The sequence below is a fragment of the Protopterus annectens genome, chromosome 4.part1 (genome assembly GCF_019279795.1).
Source record: "Protopterus annectens isolate FY-2018-M chromosome 4.part1, PAN1.0, whole genome shotgun sequence".
Lineage (NCBI taxonomy): Eukaryota > Metazoa > Chordata > Ceratodontiformes > Protopteridae > Protopterus > Protopterus annectens.
The window spans coordinates 364,311,427-364,335,900 of record NC_056734.1 but is presented as its reverse complement, the minus strand read 5'-3'; the positions used below and the strand labels follow the sequence as shown (position 1 = coordinate 364,335,900).

General features: G+C 41.1%; 1 protein-coding gene across 1 annotated transcript in view; it reads right to left on the bottom strand.

The window, feature by feature from the left end:
• CCDC39 (coiled-coil domain containing 39) overlaps positions 1 to 24,474 on the bottom strand; it is a 1,972,012-nt gene that overhangs the window by 1,220,849 nt on the left and 726,689 nt on the right. The window lies entirely within an intron of this gene.

Sequence of the window (24,474 nt, the reverse complement as noted above, 5' to 3'; positions counted from 1 at the left end):
TAGCTACAACATTGTCCTCCAGTATAGTGCCTTTTTAGGCACTGCCAAACGAAAAGTACTTCCGATATATCAAGTCAAAACCAAGAAAATCTAAAGGTGTTACTGCTTAATGCTAAGAGTCTAAACACAAAGAACTCCACTCTCTATAAGCTCTCATCACCCTGGAGAATGCTGATGTCTGCACACTCAGTGAAACATGGTTTAAAGCTACAGACAGCATACCAGCCAGTGCAAGGCTATAATGTCTTTCACACATTTAGTCCAACTACTACACAGATAGGGATTAAAACAGGAGGTATCTTGCTGATGTACATCAAAAATAAATTTACTAAAAAGTCTGGTCAAACAGGATGATGCACTTGTGCTTCCCCACATTTAAATCACTACAGGGAAAATCCCATACCACTTCCTTCCAAGCTATAGGTCCCCCACTATGAGACAGGAAACCAGTAACATGTATTTAAGCTTACTAGAAACCCTCAACATCCAATCCCATAACATATTCATGGGTGACTTTAATTACTCCACTATTAACTGGGAATCAGATATGACACCAAAACATGCAGACACAGAGATTCCTGTATTTTGTAAATAGAAGCTCCCTGGACCAAACTGCTAATATGCTGACCAGGGGCACAAACATATTGTATCTGGTCTTTGCTGCACATACCCTGGTGTAATGTCTTCTCTGGTAAGGTCAGACCACAAAAAGGTCTCATCTGAAGTAAAAATAAAACCTGGAACCCCAGCTAACCCTGGAATGTTCAGGAGCTACTCTAATGTTAACATCTTACTATTATGTGATGACCTGGCAAAACGTCAAGACCCCATAAACCCTGAGAACACTTTTGCCTATGCAAAACTGTTCACATAAACCCTATACAAGCATGTTAATAGCTGCATTGAGGCAGCTGTACCCACCATGAATAAGCAATGAACTAACTCAAAAAAGCAAGCCACCCAGGTGGAATCACAACAATAGCAGGTTCTATAACAGGAGGAAGAAAATCATGGCAAAAATTAAGAGGTGTAGCACCCAGCAAGATAAAAACACTCTCATTAGAATAATCAAACTATTCAGAGGAAAAATAATGTCTACCAAAGCCAAGTTTGAGACAAATCTGAACTCCCAGGACAATCACAGGGCATTATTTAGCTGTGTCTGCAATCTCGAAGGCAATACACAATTGTGTGAACAGCTCATTGTTAATAGAGTCACCTATACTGAGACAGAAGATATAGGAAACCTACTGGCAGACAACTTAAGCTCTAACTTTACCTCAATCCCCCCTTCAGGAAATACCATCAGTTATGTAACTCACCCTAATATTACTAAAGAACAGGTCCTCATTGTTCTTTCTAAGGCAGAGAACATTGTGTGGATGGGCCCAGGCAATATCCCAGGATGCCTTCTAAAAAGCATGAAACAAGACCTATCAGGCCCTCTAGAATCGCTATTTAACCATAGCCTTCAGAGAAGCTTTGTGCCTAACAAAGGTAGAACAGCAAGAGTCATCCATCTGCATAAAGCTGGTCTATCTACTGATCCTGGAAACTACGGACCCATAAGTCTCACTAGTTCCATATGCAAAGCCATGGAAAGAATTATCATGGAAATGATCAATAATGACAAGAAAACCTCCAGACACAGGACCCAACCCAATTTGATTTTGTCAAGGGCAGGTCATGCCTACTCATCCTGGTGAACTTCTTTGAGAAGGTCACCAAAGCACTGGATGACAGAGAAACAGTTCACACTACCTACCTTGACCTGGCCACTCAGGCATTGCTGACAAACTCAAGAGGCAAGGGATAAAACCTTATGTCACCAAGTGGATAGCAAGATGGCTCACAAACAGGACACAAGATGTTAGAATTGTGAAGTCCACCTCTACGAAGAAGCCAGTCACAAGTGAGGTCTTTCAGGGTTTTGTCCTGGGGTTGCTCCTTTTTGGCATTTACTTCTATGAAGTCAAGGCCAATGTCAAAGGCCTCTGGCTGATCAAATTTGCAAAAGAGTGCAAATTAGGAGTAGCCATAGAATTCCCCACTGACACTAATGTTCTCCAGGAAGAGCTAACACAGACAAATAGCTTGTGCCAGAGCCACGGACTAAAAGTAAATGCCACAAAATGCATAATAGTATCCTTCAGGAAATCATCCACTCCTGGTAACTATCATTTTTGACAACACATCACTAAGAGTTGACCCATAAGTCAGGAACATGGGGACACAAACAGTACTATAGCCTTTGGCCATGACATGTCAACATTACTGAAGAAATTGTTCTACATTCTGCAACTTATAAACAAGGGTAAGGCATCTAGGTCCAAGGAGGTCATTGTTCCACAGTATTCAGCATTTATCAGACCTAACACTGAATAGAATACCCTGTTTGGTATGTATCTAACCAAGTACATCCAACAATTAGAACATCTACAGAGGTTCCTCACTAAAAGAATACAGGCTGTAAGTAACATAATCTCTTACAGGTTATGGAGGGGAGATCTACTCCTGGCATAGAAGGCATTGTCAGACTCTACCCTGACATACCTCTTGCATATGTGCAAAACAACCACCACCAAAATTAACCATTATAAGACTTAAACCTTGCCTGTGATATAAATAGGACCTGCTAGAGAGACACGTATGTATTCATGAGACAATCCCTTTCTAGAACAGCTTAACTTTAGCTCTCCCAGTGTGAAAACAGAAAGTGAGAAACTGCAGCCAGAGATATTGTCAACTTTATTTAATTATTTATTGACATTTGATTACCAGGAAAGTCCATCTGGGTAGGAGCCCATTTTCTGTGGAGGCCCGTGGTGAAAAGTTGCACAGTATTACAAAACATTTTAAGAACAATAATTTACAGTCTTTAAAAATAATACCAAAACAAATACAGTTTAAATAATTATACCAGATTACAGAAAATATTGGTTAAGAAATCAATACAAGTTATAGGACAATGATTTAACAGTTAGAGAAATGTTAGCCTGTTTACACAGAAATTAAAGGTACATTAATATAATACAAATAGCAACTGCAATACGAAGTGAGAGAAAAACAGGCTTATTGTATATTAAGAAAGAAAGCTGGGGGAGGCACAGAAAATTTTGCTGGAGTAAAATTCAGTTACTGGCTAATAAGTACATTGTCTGGATGCCTGCAAAGAAGAAATTAAGAGAGTCCGGAAGAAAATCAACTATAAAAGTTAAGAGAAAACACTGACTGGGAAAGATCCTGCAACTGTTCAGCAGTCAAAAGTTCACCCCAGACATGGCTTCCAGTAATCTAGAGCAAAAAAGTTATATATGCTCAGAGCTTATTAAAACAAAACACTGCATGAGTATATTATTCCACTAATCAGGGAATGTTGAGAGGTGGGTGTGAGATTCAAGCTGTTGTATCAAACTGTCTTATTTTTTTCCTGGAGGATCAAAGTAATTTTTTATACAAAACAGGCTACAGAAGAAATGCAAAAGTTTGTCCAAAAAAAGAGCCATCAAGCAGAAGGGAACTTTGCTTCTCATTCTTCTGATAATAAAGCAGATGGAAAGACTTTGCCAGTGAAACCTTTCTACTGTTCCAAAGCAAAATGCTTGGGAGGCAGAGAAGAGCACAGGAGATGACTAGGAGAATTGGGAGCACTGTGGAATTTAACCAGAATCTGGAATTGGGAGATGGAGATGAACAGAAAGAAGACCAGCAGCATGCAAATAAGTCAATAAATGTGAGACTGCAAAGTAACAACCACATTTGTGAAATACAGCTGTATAAGAATAAGTGGAAAGAGTGGACTTTTGTTGACTATGTTAAACTTGTGAGGAACTAAAAATCATTTGCCTCTCCATGTCACTAATCTCTGGAAGGACTCTGATTGGAGAAGAAGAGAAAAAAGATAACTGTAAGGTAACTGTAGATAAAAATTTTTCTTAACAGTATTTGTTTGAAATTTTTCACAAAATATGCTGCATATTTTACAGTAAAGTATTTTTTGTTGTATATGATAAAGTTATTAAAGTAAACAAATGCCCTTTTTTCTTCCTCTTCACTTTCTTTCTTTCTTTTTCATATTAAGAAATGTAGGCATTACAGTACAATATTGGGTTGCTGGGGTAGGAAATGGAGTGGACACATAACTATGTTTTATCTTACTTTTGCATAGGTGAATACCTGGATTAAGACCACTGGCTTAATATAATTTCAACTTTTACATGGAAAAAACACTAAATATAATGAAAAGTTTTCCTTTAGTAATAAATGTTTCAGCTTGCCATTAAGACTGCAACAGAGGAATGCATTTTTTCTCTTACTTTTCTATGGAGGAAAGCTAATAATAGGGCAATAAAAGACAGAATACTGTTTTCGTCAAGGCTATAACTTAAATGATTTCTGAAAGTATACAAGTAGTTTTCACATCTAGGGGAAGGGGAATAAAGAAAAAAAGGACAGACACTAATGAGTGTAAGTAGAAGCACAGGCAATAACATGAATGGATAAACTCAGTTACAAGTTAATGAGGGCCTGTGTTAGCAGTTATCTATTTGGCACAGATGTTTCTATTAGGAGGGTTAAACTGCATTATTTGAAGATGTACATAGTTGTGTGTGTTCGTATTAAGTTAATATGTTCTGTGTGTGTTTTTTTGTCTGAGGGATTTTATTAAAACAAAAATTCTTATAGAACATTATATTTGTCCCGATGTTTATGATAAGAAAATAATTGCATAAACGATTAACCTGCCAAATGATAATGGACAAATGTATCACAAAAGCTGGAATGAGACATTCAAAAAAGCTGCCATAAATATAATAGGTAGGAATAATGACTTCTTACCATAATGGCAATACTTCTCATATTATCTTGGAATGTAAATGGTCTCACTGATGTAGACAAAAATGAAAAAAATACTTAATTACATTAAGAAATGCATAGTGCAAATAACTGCTACAGAAAATGCATTTCTAAAGAACTGAGCATGTGAATTTGATAAAGAAAGTTTTCAGGATAGGATAGATATTCTGAAGAATATCAGGAACAAAGGAAAACAGGAGTACTTATATTAATTTCTAGAAGAGCTCCAGCAGTGACAGAAGAAGGAAAAATTAGGGTTCCTATTAGAAGACTGAAGACTTATTCTTTCGAATGCGAAGACTGAAACAGCAAAATATCGAAAAAGCTTTTAAGCGAATTCTTTCCCTTGGAAAGAATTCACTTGGCCGCTTTGTTACTTTGCCATTTTTGGCCCTGTAGTGCAGTCTCGGAGTTGTTATATTTATGTAGGGGTGTGTGGGGGCAAAGCCCCCACTTAATGTAATGTTTAAAGTGTTTTTTTTTTTTTTTTTTTTTTTTTTGGAACAGCGATTTTTTTCCCTTGGAAAAAAATCCCTGTTCTGACAGTTCGAGATTGTAAGCTTTCACTTATATAGGGTCAATTAATCACCATTCGCTTTTTTAAGCATTCGGTGATGTAATATAGACCATAAAATTATATTAATGGCAGATTTGTAGTAGTAATGGGCTACTGGCTAGGGATAAGGATTAGACTGACATGTATTTATATTCCAAACCGCTATTTTGGAGCTTAAACAATTGGGGAGAAATGATCAGCTTTCAGCAGAGAGTATTACTTATAGGTGGAGACTGGAATTTGATTTGCACAATGAGGATGTATCAGGGGGCTAGAAGGGAAAATATAACAAAACCGAGTAGATTTCTGAAGAAATTAATGAACATATTTGGTATGAACAACTTGAATTCAGTAGCAGGAAATTGGAGAGAATTTACATATGCACCAAGGTACAATAACTGGACAAGACTTGGCAAAAATTATATTTTACAGGAATGTGCTCATTTAATTCAGAACTTTGATACACATCCAATAATGATTTCAGATCATGCACCAATAATTACCAAGATAAAAATGCAGGGTAATGCAATAAAGATGAGACACTGGCACTTCCCCAAATACCTGTTAAAAAGACAGGAATTTAAGGAATGGGTAGTAGAAATTACCCAAAGTAATTAAGGAAGATAGAAAGTACACCAGACGTTGTAGCTAGTGAGTGGGATAAAATGAAAGTGGAGTTTAAACATAAGGTAGAAATAAAAGACAAAGAGAGCTGGTTAAGAACTAATAAGAATTATTTAGAGTGCTGACAAAGGCTGAAGTATTACAAAACAAGGGGAATTTCACAGAACAAGGGGCGGCACAATTCCAGAGTGCTAAATAGAGAATAAGAGAGTGACTGCATAATATGTATAAGTTTAGAAAGATTGCTGTTAAGCAACTGCTTTAATAATATCTCCAGAACCCAAAGACTTCTGGCACAACAATGTAGGCAACAGAAAGTAGAACGTGTTGCTAAATTTAGGGAGCCTATAACAAGAAGAATAAGAAGGGATCCTGTAGAATGATAGGAAATATTTTGGAAATTTTATGAAAATTTGTATAAATCAGGGAAGTGGGGAAATAAAGAAAAAACACAAATGGAAATATTTATGTAAGACTTAAATATGCCAAGGTTAGATGTAGATGAGGCTCAACAACTTAACACTTAAGATGGAAGGAGCTGAGATAAAAATGGTAACATATAACTAACCTACAGGAACATCTCCAAAAATAGATGGTATTCCAGTGGAAGTTTGGAGGGAAGAAAGTGATAAAGATCTGGAAGATTTTAACAGTATTTTAAGAGGAGAGGAGGCACCAACACTCCAGAAAAAAAGATGTGGTGGCTGTAATACCTAAAGACAGTAAAGAACCATCTGATCCAGCTTCATATATTCAACTATTCTCAAGTCAGTTAATCCTAAACTACCTTGTCCTATTAAAAGGATCAACCTATCCCATTTGACCATTGCTCTCTTCCCCTCCCAGATAAAATGTTTCAACTCTTTATTAAATGCTGCCCACAACTTGACCTCTAGTTGTTAAAAAAATGCTTGAACTGTATATAAAACTAAATGGACTAAAGATTTTTCACTGCTTGTATTTTGCTATCCATTTTTCACTGCTTGTATTTTGCTATCCATGAACAAGAGCTTCCAGTTTCTCAGTTTTTGTATTATTTTTTAGTCTGTTCCCACAATCCTTAACTGCCATAACATAATCTTTTTTTAACAGACACCCCTAAATATTTCATTTTGTCATGTCCCCATATATAATGGTATTGTTCCACAACACTGAGATGTCCTTTTCTGGTTTTATCAGGTACAAAATAATATCATCTGCAAATAAAGCCAACTTTTCTTGATTACTATACCAATTAGATCCTTGATTTTCTGAGTCCCTTATTTTCTTTGCCAATGGCTCTAAATATAATGAAAAATAAAAAAAAAAAAAACGGAAAGACAACACCTCATTCTGGTTCCTATGTTCACACAACTTATCAGAGAGGAACTGTCCCATTTTAATATTTGCCTTCAATCCCTCTTAATTAACCTTATTATTCTATCAGGAAATGTAAATGCTTCCAATGCCCTACTCATAAAATCCCAGATTACCCTGTTGAATGCTTTTTCTGCATTAAGACTAACCAACAACAGTGGCATTTTCTTACATTCTGCATCCCTCTGAATCATCACTGTTCTATTACAATTGCCAAATGTTTCCCTCCTCTGCACAAAACTACAGTGATCCATATCTATAAATTTTGGCAACACCTTTGCCATTCCTTTAGTTATTATAGACAAAAACATTTTATAATCATGGTTTAAAATTGAAATAGGCATATATGAAGCTGGGACTGATGGACTGTTACAGTCTTTAGGTATTAGAGCTACCACAGGTTTCTTCCAGGATGTTGGTGTTTCCCCTCCTTTTCAGTACTGTTAAACAAAATCTTCAAGATCATTATCACTTTTTTCCATCCTAGCTTCCATACTTTCACAGGAAAACCATCTATTCCTGGAGACCTTCCCGCAGATTGATTATACAGCTCCATGCTTATCTTATCTCTTCCTGTTTTAACTGTTAATTGTTGAGCCTTAACTACCTGTGTCCTTGGCAGAGCTAAGTCTTCCATAAATATTTACATTTGTGCTTTTTCTTGATTTCCATATGCCTCTGCTTTCTTCAAATTTTCATAAAATTTCTAAAATATCTCTAATAGCTCTGCAGAAACTTTGGTTATTTTGTCATAGGTTCCCTATATTTAGCAACAACCCTTTTTACTTTTTGTTGCCTCAGTCATTGTGCTAGAAAGTTTTTCTGCTCTGGAGTTATAATAAAAAAAAAACTGTTTCTTAACAGCAATCTTTCTAAACTCATGTATGTTATCCAGATACTCCCATATTTTCACTTTAGCACTATGTAATCTGAAGTAGTTAACTTCATTTGATCAGCAACCTGTGGGTATCAGATCCAATCTGGATGCAAGCAGGCAGCTTTTCCAAGCTAGAGATCTGAGCTCCAGGTTCCTCCCCTTACCCATAATACCCTGCTACCTCCAGTCCTCAGATCTCATTTGCCGCAGCTTCTAGAAGCACGAGTGACGAGCTCCTGGCGATTTTGTGAGTTTTTGAAGAGGATTTTTCTCTGTATTTTCAGGCTAAATTGTGTGTGTGTGTGTGTTAGTCAACCCTTTAGTTAAATTAGTTTAATTGGGTTTAAGTAGTTGGTTAGACTTAGTGTTTTCCCTTCCCCTTATCTGTGTGTGAGGGTGTGTGTTTTTGAGTTTAGTCACGGCCGAAGGCCCTAAGGCCATTTTTTCCAAATGCTCTGAGTGTGGCCATAAGCTGTCCCCAGCCGATGGCCACACTCAGTGCGTTCTTTGCCTGGGGGTTGAGCATCTATCATCAGGCTGCCAGATTTGTGCCGCCGAGGGACAGGAGGACCAATTTAATCTTAACAGGCCTTTTGCCCACGGATTCCACTTCTTCTTCCTCTTCCTCAGTGGCACCAGCTGTGGCTGTGGCTGTTCAGCCAATGGTTCCTGCTCCCCTGGCCAGGACTCAAACTCCCACTGTGTCCCAGGGAGAGAGGGACCCTAAAAAGAAAGGGAGAGAGAGAGAGAGAAGGAGAAAGAGAGAGACAAAGACAGGGAGAGGCAAAGGAGCCATAAGCGGTGGGCCAATTCTGCCCCTTCGGCCTGCCGGCTAAGCAGCCCTGTTCTCCATTGAAGGTCTCCGGGTCTTCCCTCTCTCGGCTCCATTCCCCACGTTTCTCTCTGGAGCCGGAGGAAGAGCCCCGGCCACCTTCGAGGTCGTTGAGGCAGCCTTCCCAGCCAGCCTCGGCGGCTTCTTCTAGATCAACAAGAAGCCTTTCTGATGCGGACATGGACCGGATGATGCGTCGCTTCCTTCAGGCCCAGATGCAGATGGGAGTGCTCTTGCCTCCCCCCCTGTGGGGGGGAGCTTGGCCCCCTTCTTTGCCTCCATTGCTCCTTTTCCGATCCACTATCTAGTTTCGGAGCCATCAGATCCGGGTAGCTTTGGAGGTGGGGAGTCGGCGCCGATAGTAATCGCTTCTTCGACACCGGCCTTACCCTCGAGTTTATCAGGTCTGTTTTCGGATCCGAGCTCTTGGGGTCATGAGTCAAGCCTCGGATCTGGAGGGTTGAGCGCGTCTTCGGCTCCGATGCATTCGGAGCACACTTCTCTTTTGGGTCCAATCGCTTTGGCTCCGGCGCCGATCCACACGTCATAGTTTCATAGTTTAGTACTAGGCTATCTGCCCTGGGGCATTTGCAAGCCTAGCCCTAGAGATGTGGCTTTCACCACCCCATGTAGTGGTACTAAGATGTATAGGATAAATTTAGAATACTGTGCCTTTGTCTAGTAGTGACACATTGAAGACCCCCTTACTTATTAAAATTAGTTTACTGTGCCTCTGTTAAGTAGCGACACAGGGGTGACCCCCGGGGTAAACCTACGATCTCCCATCCACTCGTCAAGATTTCTCTTGAAGAGAGTCAGTGAGGGGCTCTGCCTAACATGGACTGGGATTTTGTTCCAGAGTATGGGAAGCCTCTGAGTTATGAATCTGTCGCTCCAGCATGTTCTATTCATGTTTGTACTGAGATTTAAATCTTTGGCTCTCGTGGTTCTTATGGATTTTGATTTTTTGAGGTGGAGCATGTCCATCAATTCCTGGTTGGACATGGCCTTGTACGTCAAGCACAGATCACCTCTGAGCAGGCGGTATGCTACTGAATAGAGCTGGAGTTTCTTTAGCCTGGCAGCATATGACATATGTTGGAGACCCTTGATCCTCTTGGTGAGGTACTTCTGGGGTCTCTCCAGCTGTTGTAAGTGCTGGGTGAGGTACATACCAAATGGGGCATTGTACTCAATCATGGGCCAGATAAGGGAGGAGTACAGGGGCATGATGACCTCCTTTGATCTGGATGTGAACCCCGTCATGATAAGGTGGGCAAGGTAGAAAGTCTTTCTAACCACTTTGGCAACGTGGGTGTCAAATGAGAGGTCACTATCAACTTGGGTCCCCAGGTCTCTGATTACTTTTTCGGTACTCAGTGGGTTACTGTCTATGTGATAATTTGTGGGTATTTTGTTTTTCCCAAGGGGGATGAATATACATTTCTTGGCATTCAATTTAAGGCCGTGATTCCGGCACCAGTTGTCCGTTTTGGTGAGGCCTTTCTGTAGGATGTATGTGTCAGCTGGTGTATCGACTATGGCGCCTAGTTTGCAGTCATCTGCGAACTTTGTCAGCCACAACCTTCCCATGTTTGCTTTCACATCTGAGAAGTAAATGCCGAACAAGAGGGGTCCCAGGACAGAGCCCTGTGGGACACCACTTGTGACTGGCTTTGAGTCTGACATGGCTCCCGCAATCTTGACTTCATGGGTTCTGTTCTTTAGCCAGTTTGCAACCCATCTTGTGACATATGGATTTACATTTAAGCTGTTTAGCTTATCAATGATCCCCGAGTGGGGTATTGTGTTGAAGGCTTTACCCAAGTCCAGGTAGGCTGTATGGACTGCCTTGCCCTCATCAATGGCTCTAGTGACTGTTTCGAAAAAGTCAACCAGGTTCAAAAGGCAGGATCTACCCTTTACAAAGCTGAACTGGGTGGGATCAAGTGTCTGTAGGTCCCCAATGTCGTTGTTTATGAGTTCCATAATAATTCTTTCCATAGCTTTGCAAACCAGGCTGGTCAAGCCTATGGGGCGGTAGTTCCCAGGGTCTGTAGTGGAGCCTCCCTTGTGGAGTGGGACCACTGTTGCTGTACACCAGTGTTCAGGTACATATCCTGTAGTAAGGCTAAGGTTAAATAACATTTTTATATGCGGGTTTAGCTCCTCTTGGAGTTCACATATCACGCAGCCGGGGATACCATCAAGTCCCATAGATGCTGTGTTTTTTGCTTTGCTGAGGGCGGTTCTCACCTGGACATCAGAGATGACAGGGAGGTTACATTCAGCTGGGATGAGTATTTCTTCTTTTGGAGGTGAGGGAGGGGAGAAATTTGCATTGAACCTGTCTGCCAGAATGTTGGCAATATCTGTGGGTTCAGTAAATTTTTTGTCATTGTGTACTAACTCTGAGCATATCTGAGTGTTTCCGCCCAGGTTTCTAACATAACTGAAGAATGCCTTGTGGTTATCTTTAGTGTCCTTGGCGATTTTTCTCTCAAAGTTGGCCTTGGATATTTTTATGAGAGAACGTAGCTTTCTACTAGTGCTGATCAGAGATGCTTTCCCTTTATGGGATTTTGCTCTGTTTTGCAGTAGCGTACTTCTTTTGTTATACAATTTGTTTATGGCTGGGGTCCACCAGACAGGACGCTTTCCTTTGGTGGAGAGGGTCTTGGTTTTATTTGGGATTGCACGAGCCATGCATTATTGGCGATGTCCATAGAATGCATTTGTGTAGGATTCAGCATTGTGGGATGTGGTTTCCATTGGCCCTGTGGGCTTAAATGATACCATCTCAGTCTTGAGAAGTGTAAAGTCGGCTTTTGAGAAGTTTCTCACTGTAGTCTTTTGTGCTGGGGGTGGAGGTGGTAAATGTATATCCAGGGTGATTCGTTTGTGGTCAGATCTCACCAGTGAGGGCAATACTTCCGGTGTGGAACATTTTGTCCCCATGTTTATGATGATCAGGTCTAGTATATTATCCCCCCTTGTGGGAGAGGTGACTAGCTGTTCCATTGCATTTGAGTTTATTAATTCCAGGAAACTTTGGGCTAGGGTGTTAGGGCTAGAATAGTGCACCCATTCTGTGTTAGGGTAGTTGAAGTCTCCCAGTATGATGGTATTTGGTGACACATTCATATCTTCCAATGTCTTCAGGAAGGCTGAGTGGGGTTCTTGAGATTGGGAGGGTGGTCTGTAACATGCAACCAGTTGTATAGCAGTTTTGCCTACGGTTTGCTGCACCTGGATGGTCTCTGATGCTTCATGAGTTGCCACTAACCTAGAGGTGTGGGTATCCTTGATGAATATGGACACTCCCCCTCCCTTTGTGGTTCGGCCCGGGTTTTGGGGCCAAAAAGCATAATACGAGGTAAAGCCTGGTAGCACTGGGGTGCTCTCAGGAGCCTTGAACCAGGTCTTGGTTACAGCGCAGACATCGATGTTCTCCATACTGAGGAGTGCTTCGAGAGCCTGCATCTTGAGATTTAGACTTCTGGTGTTGAGCAGCATTACCCTTAATTTTTTTCCATTTTTGTTTTCTAAGGAGGTGGGTTCGTCTTTTGAGCCTTGCCTAAAAAAGGCACTATGGGGGTGGCAAGAGCCTTAGCCAATATCCGGAAGCCCAGTGGTGACAGGTGCAAGCCGTCCCTTGCAAAGCAGTGTGGCTTGTCCAGCATGTCATCCCAAGCAGACAGACATTGGATCCCCCTAGAATGACACCAGTAATTGAGCCAATTATTAAAGCTGATCATCTTGTCTTTGTATTGTGGCATCATTCTTGGTGAGGGCAGGATGCTGCTCAGGGTCAGGGTCATACCAGCCTGGGCTACATAATCAGAGAGCTCCTCTATGTCTCTTTTCATGTAGTCCAAGGAGGTACGTTTCAGGTCATTCACGCCGGCATGGACAATGACGGAGTCATATTTGTACGTGCTTTTGAGTGACCTGAGTGCGTGTGTTATATGGTGGATCCTAGCCCCCGATAGGCAGCTTACCGTTACCCTCTCCTTGCTCAGCCTGGTAAGTGGGACATCAGTGTGTCTGACTACAGAGTCACCTATCACTAGTGTATCAGGCATAGTGTTTGGCCTTAAGGGCTGTGATTTATTAACACACCGATTTATTGAAGTATGTGTTGCATGTGTTATGTTTTGAGGTGGTGGATTTTTGGGTGTCTGCTTTGGGAGCCTCTGTTGTTTTGGTAAGTTTTTAATAGAGCCTCCGAGTATGTTTTTGTGTTATTATGTGCTTGATTTGCAGTTGGGGTAGGTCTATGTGTGACTGGGTTTGTTGTTTGTGTGGTTACCTTCTCCTCCTATCTGGTCTTGCTAGTCCTGAGTTGAGAGAGTTCAGCCTCCAGTTTGGCTATATAGTTGCATCTCTCACATGTATTTGTGTTTGTTGGGAGGAGAGGGTTGTCTGTGTACATGAGACAATTATAGCATTGTCTCAAGATTCCCAGATTAACCAGCTGAGCAGGAGAAGATGCTAGCAATCTACCACTCGACATGATAGAATATTATAAGAGAGTGCTGTGCCTTTAAGGGAAGTGGTTGGGGTGGTAGGTGGATATAGTGCTACTTGAGTTTGAGAGTGCTTGCTTAGAAGAGGAGCTTTGAGAACAAGTGCTATGCTTATAATATAACGAGTAGACTGGTTATTCTAAGAGTAGAGCTTTCTAAGGGAAAATTTGAAGAGCAGACCTGGCAGAGCCAGCAAAAGTTTAACCCTGTTTAACTGGCGCTGCGCTATGAGCACAATCACGCAAAGCCGCGCTAATGCGGATTTTAAACAGGGAACTTCAAAAGAGCTAGAAATGGTCCAAAACAACCAATTACTACAGCTCTTGTGCTGAGGTCACTCCTTCAGAGACAGATAGGCTGCTCAAGGCTCCCCACTTCCACTGGTGAGCAAAGAAACTTCCTTCTATCCAAGTAAGGTAATGGACAACACAGGAACTACACCACAGCCCAGAATACAGCAAAACCTGTAAACTGGTCTAAACTAGTCGAGGAGAGGCAGGAAAACAATGATTATTTTTTTTTTTTTTTTTTGTTTTTAGATAGAAAACACCCAGAAATACAGAAGGCAGCAATAAATCAGTTACACAGGCTAGCACACTTTAGTGGGCAGCCTCAATAGTTAAATTAAACAAACAACAGATTTTCGATTAATTTTCGACCAGGTAAACTTTTAAGTGCAGATACTATAAAATGCAGCAAACAGTTAAAAAACAGTATAAGCTTGTTTAAAATAAGCAAGAGAAGGTATTCCAAGTAAAAAACAGAAAAAAATACTTAAATCTGGAAAGTAGTCGCTTTTCTCAGTTCTCTGTAGCTAGGACCCCTCTGCAGGACCACGTGGAGCTGTCTCTGAGTAGTATAGCCAGAAAAAAACGCTCTGAGGTGAATTTTAAACAGGGAACTTCAAAAGAGCTAGAAATGGTCCAAAACAACCAATTACTACAGCTCTTGTGCTGAGGTCACTCCTTCAGGGACAGATAGGCTGCTCAAGGCTCCCCACTCCCACTGGTGAGCAAAGAAACTTCCTTCTATCCAAGTAAGGTAATGGACAACACAGGAACTACACCACAGCCCAGAATACAGCAAAGCCTGTAAACTGGTCTAAACTAGTCGAGGAGAGGCGGGAAAACAAGGATTATTTTTTTTTTTTTGTTTTTAGATAGAAAACACCCAGAAATACAGAAGGCAGCAATAAATCAGTTACAAAGGCTAGCACACTTTAGTGGGCAGCCTCAATAGTTAAATTAAACAAACAAACAACAGATTTTCGATTAATTTTCGACCAGGTAAACTTTTAAGTGCAGATACTATAAAATGCAGCAAACAGTTAAAAAAACAGTATCCAAGGGGGCTGCTCTTGGATCCCAGGGAGAGCAGTTCACCTTCGGCCTTTGACATGGTGGAGAGGGTCCTCTCGAGGGATTTGAGGCCCCAGGCTCGTGCTATGGATCCACCCACCATTCCCTCACAGATGGGCTTGTCTTCCATCATCTGGCCCCAGGGACAGCCTGCGTCTACATCCCAGATGGTTCCTATAGAGGAACAAGACCCGGCTGGTGAGCCCTCCTCAGACAGCCGCCTCGAGGAGGTTCCTCACAAATGAAAGTGTAAAAGGAGGCACTTGGACTCCCTTGAGTCCCTCATGGAAGACACTGACTTGGAGGAAGGGGGAGGTTCCCCCAGGTCACCCCCTGAGGACGTCTCCTTTGGAGACATTATGGAGATGCTACGCATTAGAAGGGGGTGGTCAGCCCAAAAACCTTCCTCAGATGAGTCTGTGTTTCCTGTTTGACGCAGGCCCGTCTACATCTTGGGTGTCCCCTCCGGCCGACCCCTGGTAGATTTAATTACTACCAAGGTGTGGAAGGAGCCGGACACTGTAGAGCCGATTCCCAGGAGACCAGACAAGATCCTTAGTCCCCCAACAGAAGTAAAGGTTCCCCAGTAGATGCCATGGTGGTAGCAGCTGCCACCAAGAAGGAACTGGCACAAGATAGTTCCTCGGTCCATCCTCCCGACAAGGAGTCTCGGACGATGGACCGCATTGGAAAGTGGATGTTCGCTTCAGCCGCCTTCTCCATAAGGGCGCTGAACTACTTGGCACATGTGATTAGGCTCCAGCAGGATCTAGTAAAAGAGTACGCTGGGTCTCCCTCGGAGTCCATGTCAGCCGAGGACAAGTGAATCTTCTTGGCACAAATGGCCACTCTAAAATCGATATCCAACACATCTATGTGGCTTCTCTCCCATGCCACGGACGGGGTGGCTAGAGCCAGTGGAGCAGGCATCACCTTACGGCATCATGCCTGGCTCCATCTTTGTGACTTTGCAGAACCCTTCAAGGCGTCCTTTGTGAATGCTCCCTTTGACGGTTCTACGCTGTTTGGCAAGACCATCCGTGATACGCTACTCCAGAGCGAGAAAGACGGGAAGACGTTGTCTGCCATCGGAATCTTTTTGGCTCCTCAAAGGTCCTTTTCCAGGAACCAGAGAGGACAAAAGAAGATGTGGTTCCAGAAATCTCAACAATCCCCTTTCGCTCCAGACCCTTCATCCTTCTGAGGCAGGTGAGGACAATGCGGACGCTGGCCCAGAGGCAGAGGGGGGGCCGAAGAATTTTGGGTCGAGGGAACCCTTTTCCGACCGACCTGCGCAACAACCCTGAGAGGTTGCCCGACTGCTCCTCTCTGGAGGCAGTCAGGGGGCATTTCCCAGAACACCTAGCACATTGGGAGTCCATCACGACAGATCGCTGGGTGCTCTGAATAATATCCAGAGGTTATTCTATTCCCTTCGTAAATCCTCCCCCTCAGTTGGGGTGCCTCCCCGATGTCCCACCCAGTCAGAAGGAGGCAGCGGCTTTAGAGATAAATGAGCTGCTAAGAAAAAGAGCCATCCAGCACGTCCCTCCAGGCCAGTCTGGATTGGGCAATTACTCCAAGTTCTTTTTGGTGCCAAAAAAGACGGGGGACATAAGGCCAATTCTCGACCTGTCTGCATTGAACCTGTTCATTGCTAAGGACAAATTCCGGATGGTCACCATTCAATCCATTCTCCCCCTTTTGCAAGAGAAAGACTGGATGTGCTCCATAGACCTCAAGGATGCGTACTACCACATTCTGATGGACAGATGTTCCAGGAGGTTTCTCCGCTTTCGGTTGGAGGCCAGTCATTATCAGTTCAGGGTCCTCCCTTTTGGCCTCACCACAGCCCCCAGGGTGTTTACCAAGGTTATGGTGGTTGTATCAGCCCACCTGAGGCTTCAGGGAATACAGGTCTTTCCTTACCTGGATGACTGGCTCCTCGCTGCTTCCACCAGGCATCTGCTATGCTCAGCCAGGGATTGTTTCCTGCTTTTGGCCCACCAACTGGGGCTCACCATAAATTGTCCCTTCAGCCTGTTCAGGTCCTGGACTTCATAGGGGCCAGAATAGACATGCTTCAGTCCAAGGCCTTCTTGATGTCGGACAGACTCCGCAACCTAACTCTCCACGTCTTAGCACTTCTACAGTCTCCGGCCCCACCAGCAGAATTAGTCCTGAGGTCTCTAGGGTCTATGGTGGCGGCTATCAACCTTTCACCCCCAGCTCGCTTGAACATGAGGGTTCTTCAATGGACCTTGCAGGTCTAGTGGTCCATCCTTCGACATCCGTTGGACTCCCCGATTCCCCTCAGCAGGGTTTGCAGGGAATCACTGCTTTGGTGGCTCCATTCCCGAGAGATTTAGGAAGGGCGGCCCTTTTTGAAGCCTCTACCCCAAGCCACAGTGACCACGGATGCTTCTCACCTAGGGTGGGGGGGCATTGCATGGGCAGAACCGTCCAAGTCACATGGACTCCAACAGAGACCGTTCTGCATATCAATGTTCTGGAGATGAGGGCAGTGCTTCTAGCGTTGCAAGCTCTCCATGCCCTTCTTCTTCTAGGGATTATTGCAATTCAGACAGACATGTCGGTGGTCTGGTACATCAACAAACAGGGGGGGGACCAGGTCTTACCCTCTTTGCCGAGAGGCCATGAGAGTTTGGGAGTGGGTGATATCCACCAACCGTTTTCTGGTAGCAATGCACAATCCGGGTTGGTCCAACATTTTAGCGGACAAGCTGAGTCAAACTATCCTCTCACCTTACGAGTGGTTTCTGAACCCCTTAGTAGTGAAACAGATCTTCCTCAGATGGGGCCAACCTTGCTGCGATCTGTTCACATCACCTTTGAATACAAAGTGCAGCGAGTTTTTCGCTCTAATCCCCCCACCGGGGGAGAGCCCCAGAGACGCTCTAGTTCATGCTTGGCCATCCGGTCTTCTTGATGCTTATCCTCCTCTCCCCTTAATGACAAAATTCTTGCAGAAAGCTCGTTGGTTGGGGAGCAAGGTTATCCTCATAGCTCTGGCCTCGTCAAGCCTGGCTCCCGTACCTGCGGTCTCATCTCATAGCTCCTTCTTGGATCTTAGATCCCATTCTGGATCTGATTTCTCATCTTTCGAGATTGAAAACTCAGAATCTGGACAACCTCAAGCTTTCAGCTTGGCTGATCCAGTTCTGTTTAGTGTCTAGGACTCCCCTATCTCATCCGCAGTTAAATCCATCCTGGTGGCGGCACATAAACCTTCTACCAGGAAAGTCTACAACAGTAAATGGAAACTTTTTTCTATCTGGGCCGGGCATAGGAATTTGGACCACTTTTTGGCACCCATTCCAGCAGTACTTGAATTCCTATCTCACATTTTTCATCAAGGGGCCAGTTCTTCAACTGTGAAGGTTCAAATGGCGGCCATTTCCCACTTCCACATCGGAGACAATCTTGGCCCCTTAGCTTCCTCTAAGATATGTAAGACCTTCTTGAAGGGAAGACCTCCTGTCAAGAATGTGGTTCCTCCGTGGGACCTAACCTTAGTCCTCCAGACTCTAACTGGCCCCCCCTTTGAGCCTGCAGCTTTGGTTAACTTAAAGTTTTTGTCTTGGAAAACTGTCTTCTTGATTGCTATTACCTCAGCTAGAAGGGTATCGGAGCTTCAAGCCCTTTGTACTAAACCTCCGTATCTTGTCTTCCATAAGGACAGAGTATCCCTCAGGACTAATCCCTCCTTTTACCTAAAGTGGCTTCCGAGGCTAACAACAACCAATCCATTAATCTGCCTGTTTTCTTCCCTAACTACCAGAACAAAGGGGAGTACAGACTCCATTCATTAGATGTGCATAGACAATTGTGTTTTTATTTGCACAGAACAGCTGCCTCATGCAAGTCGGAGCAGCTTTTTTCCTTTGCTAAGCCATCCTTGGGTAAGCCAGTAACAAAGGTGACTCTAGCTAGGTGGATATCTCACTGCATTTTGCTCATGTACAAAATTTCTGGTTGGTCTGAGCCCGTGGGGGTTCGTGCTCATTCTACCCATTCTACGGCTACCTCTGCTGCCTTTTGGTCAAGGGATCCATTGGATGACATTTGTTCTGCGGCTACTTGGACTTCATCTCATACCTTTATTTCCCATTATAAATTAGATCTGATATCCGGAGAGAGGGCAGCCTTTGGCTCTGCAGAGCTCCGGAATATTCTTCCTTGAGGGCCTCCCAAGTTTTTGGTAGCTGGGGACTCTGTCCCACAGGTTGCTGATCAAATGAACTATTTCAGATAAAGAAGTTATGTACTCACCATAACGTTCCATCGGAGTAGGTAACTTCATTTGTCAGCAACCGACCCCCCCTCCTTCCCCCTAACCTGGAGTTTGTTACCTAAATGATTGAATGATTCACCCTTGGTATGTATCAGGTTAGGATGTTTAGGTTTTTGTTTATCTTGCTGTTGTCTACTATTCGGGCAAACTCGATCTGAGGACTGGAGGGAGGTAGCGGGGTATTATGGGTAAGGGGAGGAGCCTGGAGCTCGGATCTCTAGCTTGGAAAAGCTGCCGGCTCAAACGATACCCACAGGTTGCTGACAAATGAAGTTACCTACTCAGATGGAACATTATGGTGAGTACATAACTTCTTTTTTTTCACTCTCTATTTTATTAGCACTCTGTCTCTTCTTTTTATGTGAGATTCCCTTCTTATTCTTCAGTATTTTAACCTTTACTAGCCTCTCTAAATAATTCTTGTTACTTCTCAGCCATGACTCTTTTTCTTTTATTTAAACCACATTTTTAAATTCCACTTCCATTTTATCTCACCCACTAGCTGTAACCTCTGAAGAAAGTTCTATCCTAATAATTCTCAAATAATTGCCAATACTCATTTCTTAAATTCCTCTCTTTAAACAGGTGAGTGGGGAAGCACCAGTGTTTCATCTGTACTTCATTACCTTGCATTTTTTGTCTTGGTTCTTATTGGTGGATGATCTGAAATAGTTATTGGATGAGTGTCAAAGCTTTCAATTAAATACACACATTCCTGTGAAATATAATTTCTGCCTAGTCTAGCCCAGTTATTGTACCTTGTGAAATAATTTGTAAATTATCTCAAAGTTCCTACTACTGAATTCACATCTTCCACACCAAAAAGTTTCATAAATTTCTTCAGAAACCTACTTTCTTTTATTATATTTTCCCTTCTAGGTTTCCAACATACATACTCACTGTTGCAAATCAAGCTCCAGTCCCCACCAATAAGTAATATTCCCTATTGAAAGCTGATTAATTATCCCCACATTGTCTTAAGCTTCATAATAGCAGTTTTAGAAAGAATATAAATATATGACAGTGTAACTCTCTTCCCTTGCCAGTAGCCCATCACTACCATACATCTACCATTAATATGTTTCCTCTTTTATCACTATTGAAGCTTTTCTAGCAATTAAAATAACCACTCCCCTTTTTACTTTGTTCCTGACACTCTGCTGAATATCCCTTCTGAAGTCATTTTATCAAATTCATATGTTCATTTCATTCAGAGTGTGTCGCCTGTAGTACTGCTATTTGCATTCTGCATTTCTTACTAAAATTCAGTATTCTTTCTTTTTTGTCTTCACCTGTGAGGTTATTCATGTTTCAAAATAATATGTTTAGTGTAGCCATTATAATAAGAAATAATTATCCAGTCTTATTATTTATGACAGCTTTATTAAATGTCTACTTCCAGCTTTTGTGTTACATGCACCCACTGTTTGGCAGGTTGATCTTTTATACAGTTGTTTTTGGCCATCACCATTTAAACTTCTGTTACATTTTACAATACTTTTTGTTTTAATGAAAAATCACACACCTCAGAAGACTCCCATAATTTAGTAACTTAAAACAAACACAAAAAAATATGGACATATTCATGTAAAGAAGTTTAACCCTCCTGACAGGAACAACTGTTTCAAATCAACAGCTGCATACACAGGCAAAACCTAAATTAAAATTAAGGTTATCCATGCTAACTACAGTATATGCTTCTACTTGCACTGATTGTGGTCTGTTCTTGTCTTCTCTTTATCCTCTCAGATGTGAAAAACAACAGACATGTTTTCAGACAATATCAACTTTTAGACTTGAGAAAAAATGCACTATCTTTAAATAAAACCAAATTACAAACTGTTTTAGTAAATGCATCAATGCATTTACTTACCAGAAAAGTTGTCATCTTGTATTAACTTCCAATAATTTAAAATGTTTTTTTTTTCTGAACTGCTTGCCCCTTTTACCTTTTAATTTAATATTTCTCTCAGAAAACAAAGTTTGGACCTCTATTTATTGCTTTGATTTTCATCAACTTCTTTCCACGGAAACATAAGTTCAAAATGCAGAGCTGTCCTCTGTTCCAGATTTCTCAATTTCTCAACTGGCACTAAACATTTATTGGCTTTAAAACCTACTGACTCTATTGTCCAGCCTTTATCTTTGTACATTGTAATGCCTATATTTCTTAAAACTACAAAAGAAAGAGAGAGAAGGAAAAAGCACCAGTTTACTTTAGTATCTTTAACACATACAACAATCACTTTACTACATGGCAAACAGTTTATATCATAAAGTGTTTTATACAGATACTGTTAAGAACAAAAATTGTTTTATCAGTTACTCCTTCCCTCCTTCTCTCTTCCTATTGTTTCCCTTTTAGTGTCCTTCCAAATATTCGCAAACGACAGTAGGAACAATCCGTTTATTATTAATCCAAAATTGTTAATAAGCTGAAGCACTTTCATCCAGGAAATACACAAACTTCATCAGATAAAATTACAAGTGAATTGATGCAGTTTAAATAATGTAAACACATGATCAGCTGATATGCTAGTATCCAACATTGAAGCAATATGCCCCATTGATTCAATTTGTGTTGCGGAAACTTTCTATTAAAATATAGAACTATCCTAATAAAAACCTAACTTATTGTGAAATAATTAAAAAATTAAAAAATAAAAACTTCATTTTGAAAGTTACTAATAAACTATTACAACACATCTGCAGAGACCAGTCTCAAGCAAAAAGCAGCAACTAAATATATTCTTTCCAAACAGCAGCAAAATCTACCCCATATTGTGTATTAAATATAAATTCATACATAAAATTCATACATAGAAATGTATTTTATATTAAGACTTGTTGAAACTATCTACGAAGGCTCTTAAGTTTTAATATAGCCATAATAGAACACATGTCATTGAGACCCGGCAGGTTATATGCATATAATCTAATCTGCCATAGCAATTCCAATCTTTCTAATTCTATTTCTATTGGTCCCCTTCTTATGTTAGGTACTAATTGGTCCAAGATCCAGAACTTAAATATATGGGTGGGATATTCAGACACATGTTTAGCTTATTTCACAATAAGTTAGGTTTTTATTATGATAGTTCTATATTTTAATAGAAAGTTTCCACAACACAAATTGAATGAATGGGGCATATTGCTTCAATGTTGTATACTAACATATCAGCTGATCATGTGTTTACATTATTTAAACTGCATCAATTCATTTGTAATTTTATCTGATGAAGTTTGTGTATTTCCCGGATGAAAAGCGCTTCAGCTTATTAACAATTTTGGATTAATAATAAACGGATTGTTCCTACTGTCGTTTGTCATAATTTGTGGTTTCAAGAAGTTATTTGAATTTTGTCTGCCCTTCCAAATATTACTGACATGAAGTGGGGCATATGCCTGTTAGTCATCAAACAAGTTTAATAAGATCAAAAAAATTCAGTCTTTCTCACTTTTTCTTGTAAAGCCATGTTTCATAAATGTGACTGATGCTTTATAGTCTCACATTGATTCACTAATTTCCATGTTGCTGGTCTTCTTCCTATTCATCTCCATCTCTCAACTACATACTCTTTTTCAAATCCAAGGTAACAGTCAACTCCTGTGCTTTTTTTCTGTCTCTCTAAAGCATTTTCTTTTGGAACACTGGAAAAGTTTCACAGGCAAAATCTCTATATGAACCTTACCATCAGAAAAATGAGAAACAGTGTCTCCTTCTGTTTGATGGCTTAACCCTTGTTGAACAAACTTTTGTATTCCCAACTTAGCCTGTGCTACGTCAAACAATGACATTGATCCTCATGGAAAAAATATTCTCAAGACAACTGGATACAGTAGCTTTAATATCACAGCTGCCTCTCAATATTCTCTGACTGCTGAGATAAATTTGCTTCTTTTCTGCATGGTGTATAGTCAATAATCTTTTTCTGTAAACACTCTACTACCTTTAATTGTTAATACTTTGCCCATCTGCCACAGTTTTGTCAGGATCAACCATTTGTGCTGGTATGACTGCATCTTTACTAATTAATACAGGTCTTGGTTGGTTTCTCAGAGACAGGTTAGGAGCATACACACAATGTGCCCTTTCAATTAACAAACTCTGCCATACAATACCAGTCCAGTTACTTATTTGTGCTCTCATAAAATTAATACAGTCTGTTCCTTCCTGTTTCTCTGGCACAGGAAAAATTCTCAGGTTTTCTCTGTGTGCTCTGTCCTCTAACTCTACCAGTTTTTGAAACAGCTCTTCCTGAGCAGTCTCATACACAGCCAACTGTTTCATTTCAACCTCTAATTTTTTAGTTTTATTGGTTCCTCTGAACAGCTGCTTAAACCTTCTTCCATTTTTCCAGCCTTTTGTTATCTGAGTTGATATACTTCCTCAATATTTCATTTATTGTAATCAGCTCTGACCACATGTGTCTTATTTTTTCATCTAAATTACTGGAAGCCATCTCTTGCATCAAAGCTGCAGCTTGAACGTTTTTTTTTTTTTTTTTTTGAACAGCTAGAGGATTCTTCCCAGACAGTATTTTCTCTGTCTTTTCTTGGTGATTTTCTTTCAGGTCTTCTAAATTTCTTCTTTACTTCATCCAGGCAGTATACACACTAGTCAGTAACTGAATTTTTCTCAACCTGACAATATCTGGTTGTAGTTTCACAGTTTCTGTTTTCACACTGGGAGAGCTGAAGTTAAACTGTTGATCCATTTACAGCCATCTTGGAAGTCTCACAAAGGTTTCTTCTTGGCACAAAAATACAATAAAAAGAACTTAAAAACAGTATGCCAGCCATACAAAAGTAAAATAAACAATTTTGCCACAGAAATAATGTTTTTGGTTACTTTATACCACTTTTAAACTGTCAGAAAACATTAGCTCTCTGATTAAAGCACATTACAGTCTCAACAGTCTGTTAAAATACAACACTCCTAGCTTTCAAATAACTTTCCTGAAAAAAAAAGTAATAAACATCAACAAAATTAGGAAAATGGAAGTTTTTTCCTCCAAAGGGAACTTATCTGCCCGGCAAAGGACAGCACAAGCCAACCATCGGTCTTCAAAAACCTCAGTGGAGAGTACTCTTCAGTGGCAGTAAAACTCTTGAGAGCTTTGCACTAAAACTTGTCTTTAATCAGCTCAGCTCAAGACGGCTTACAGTT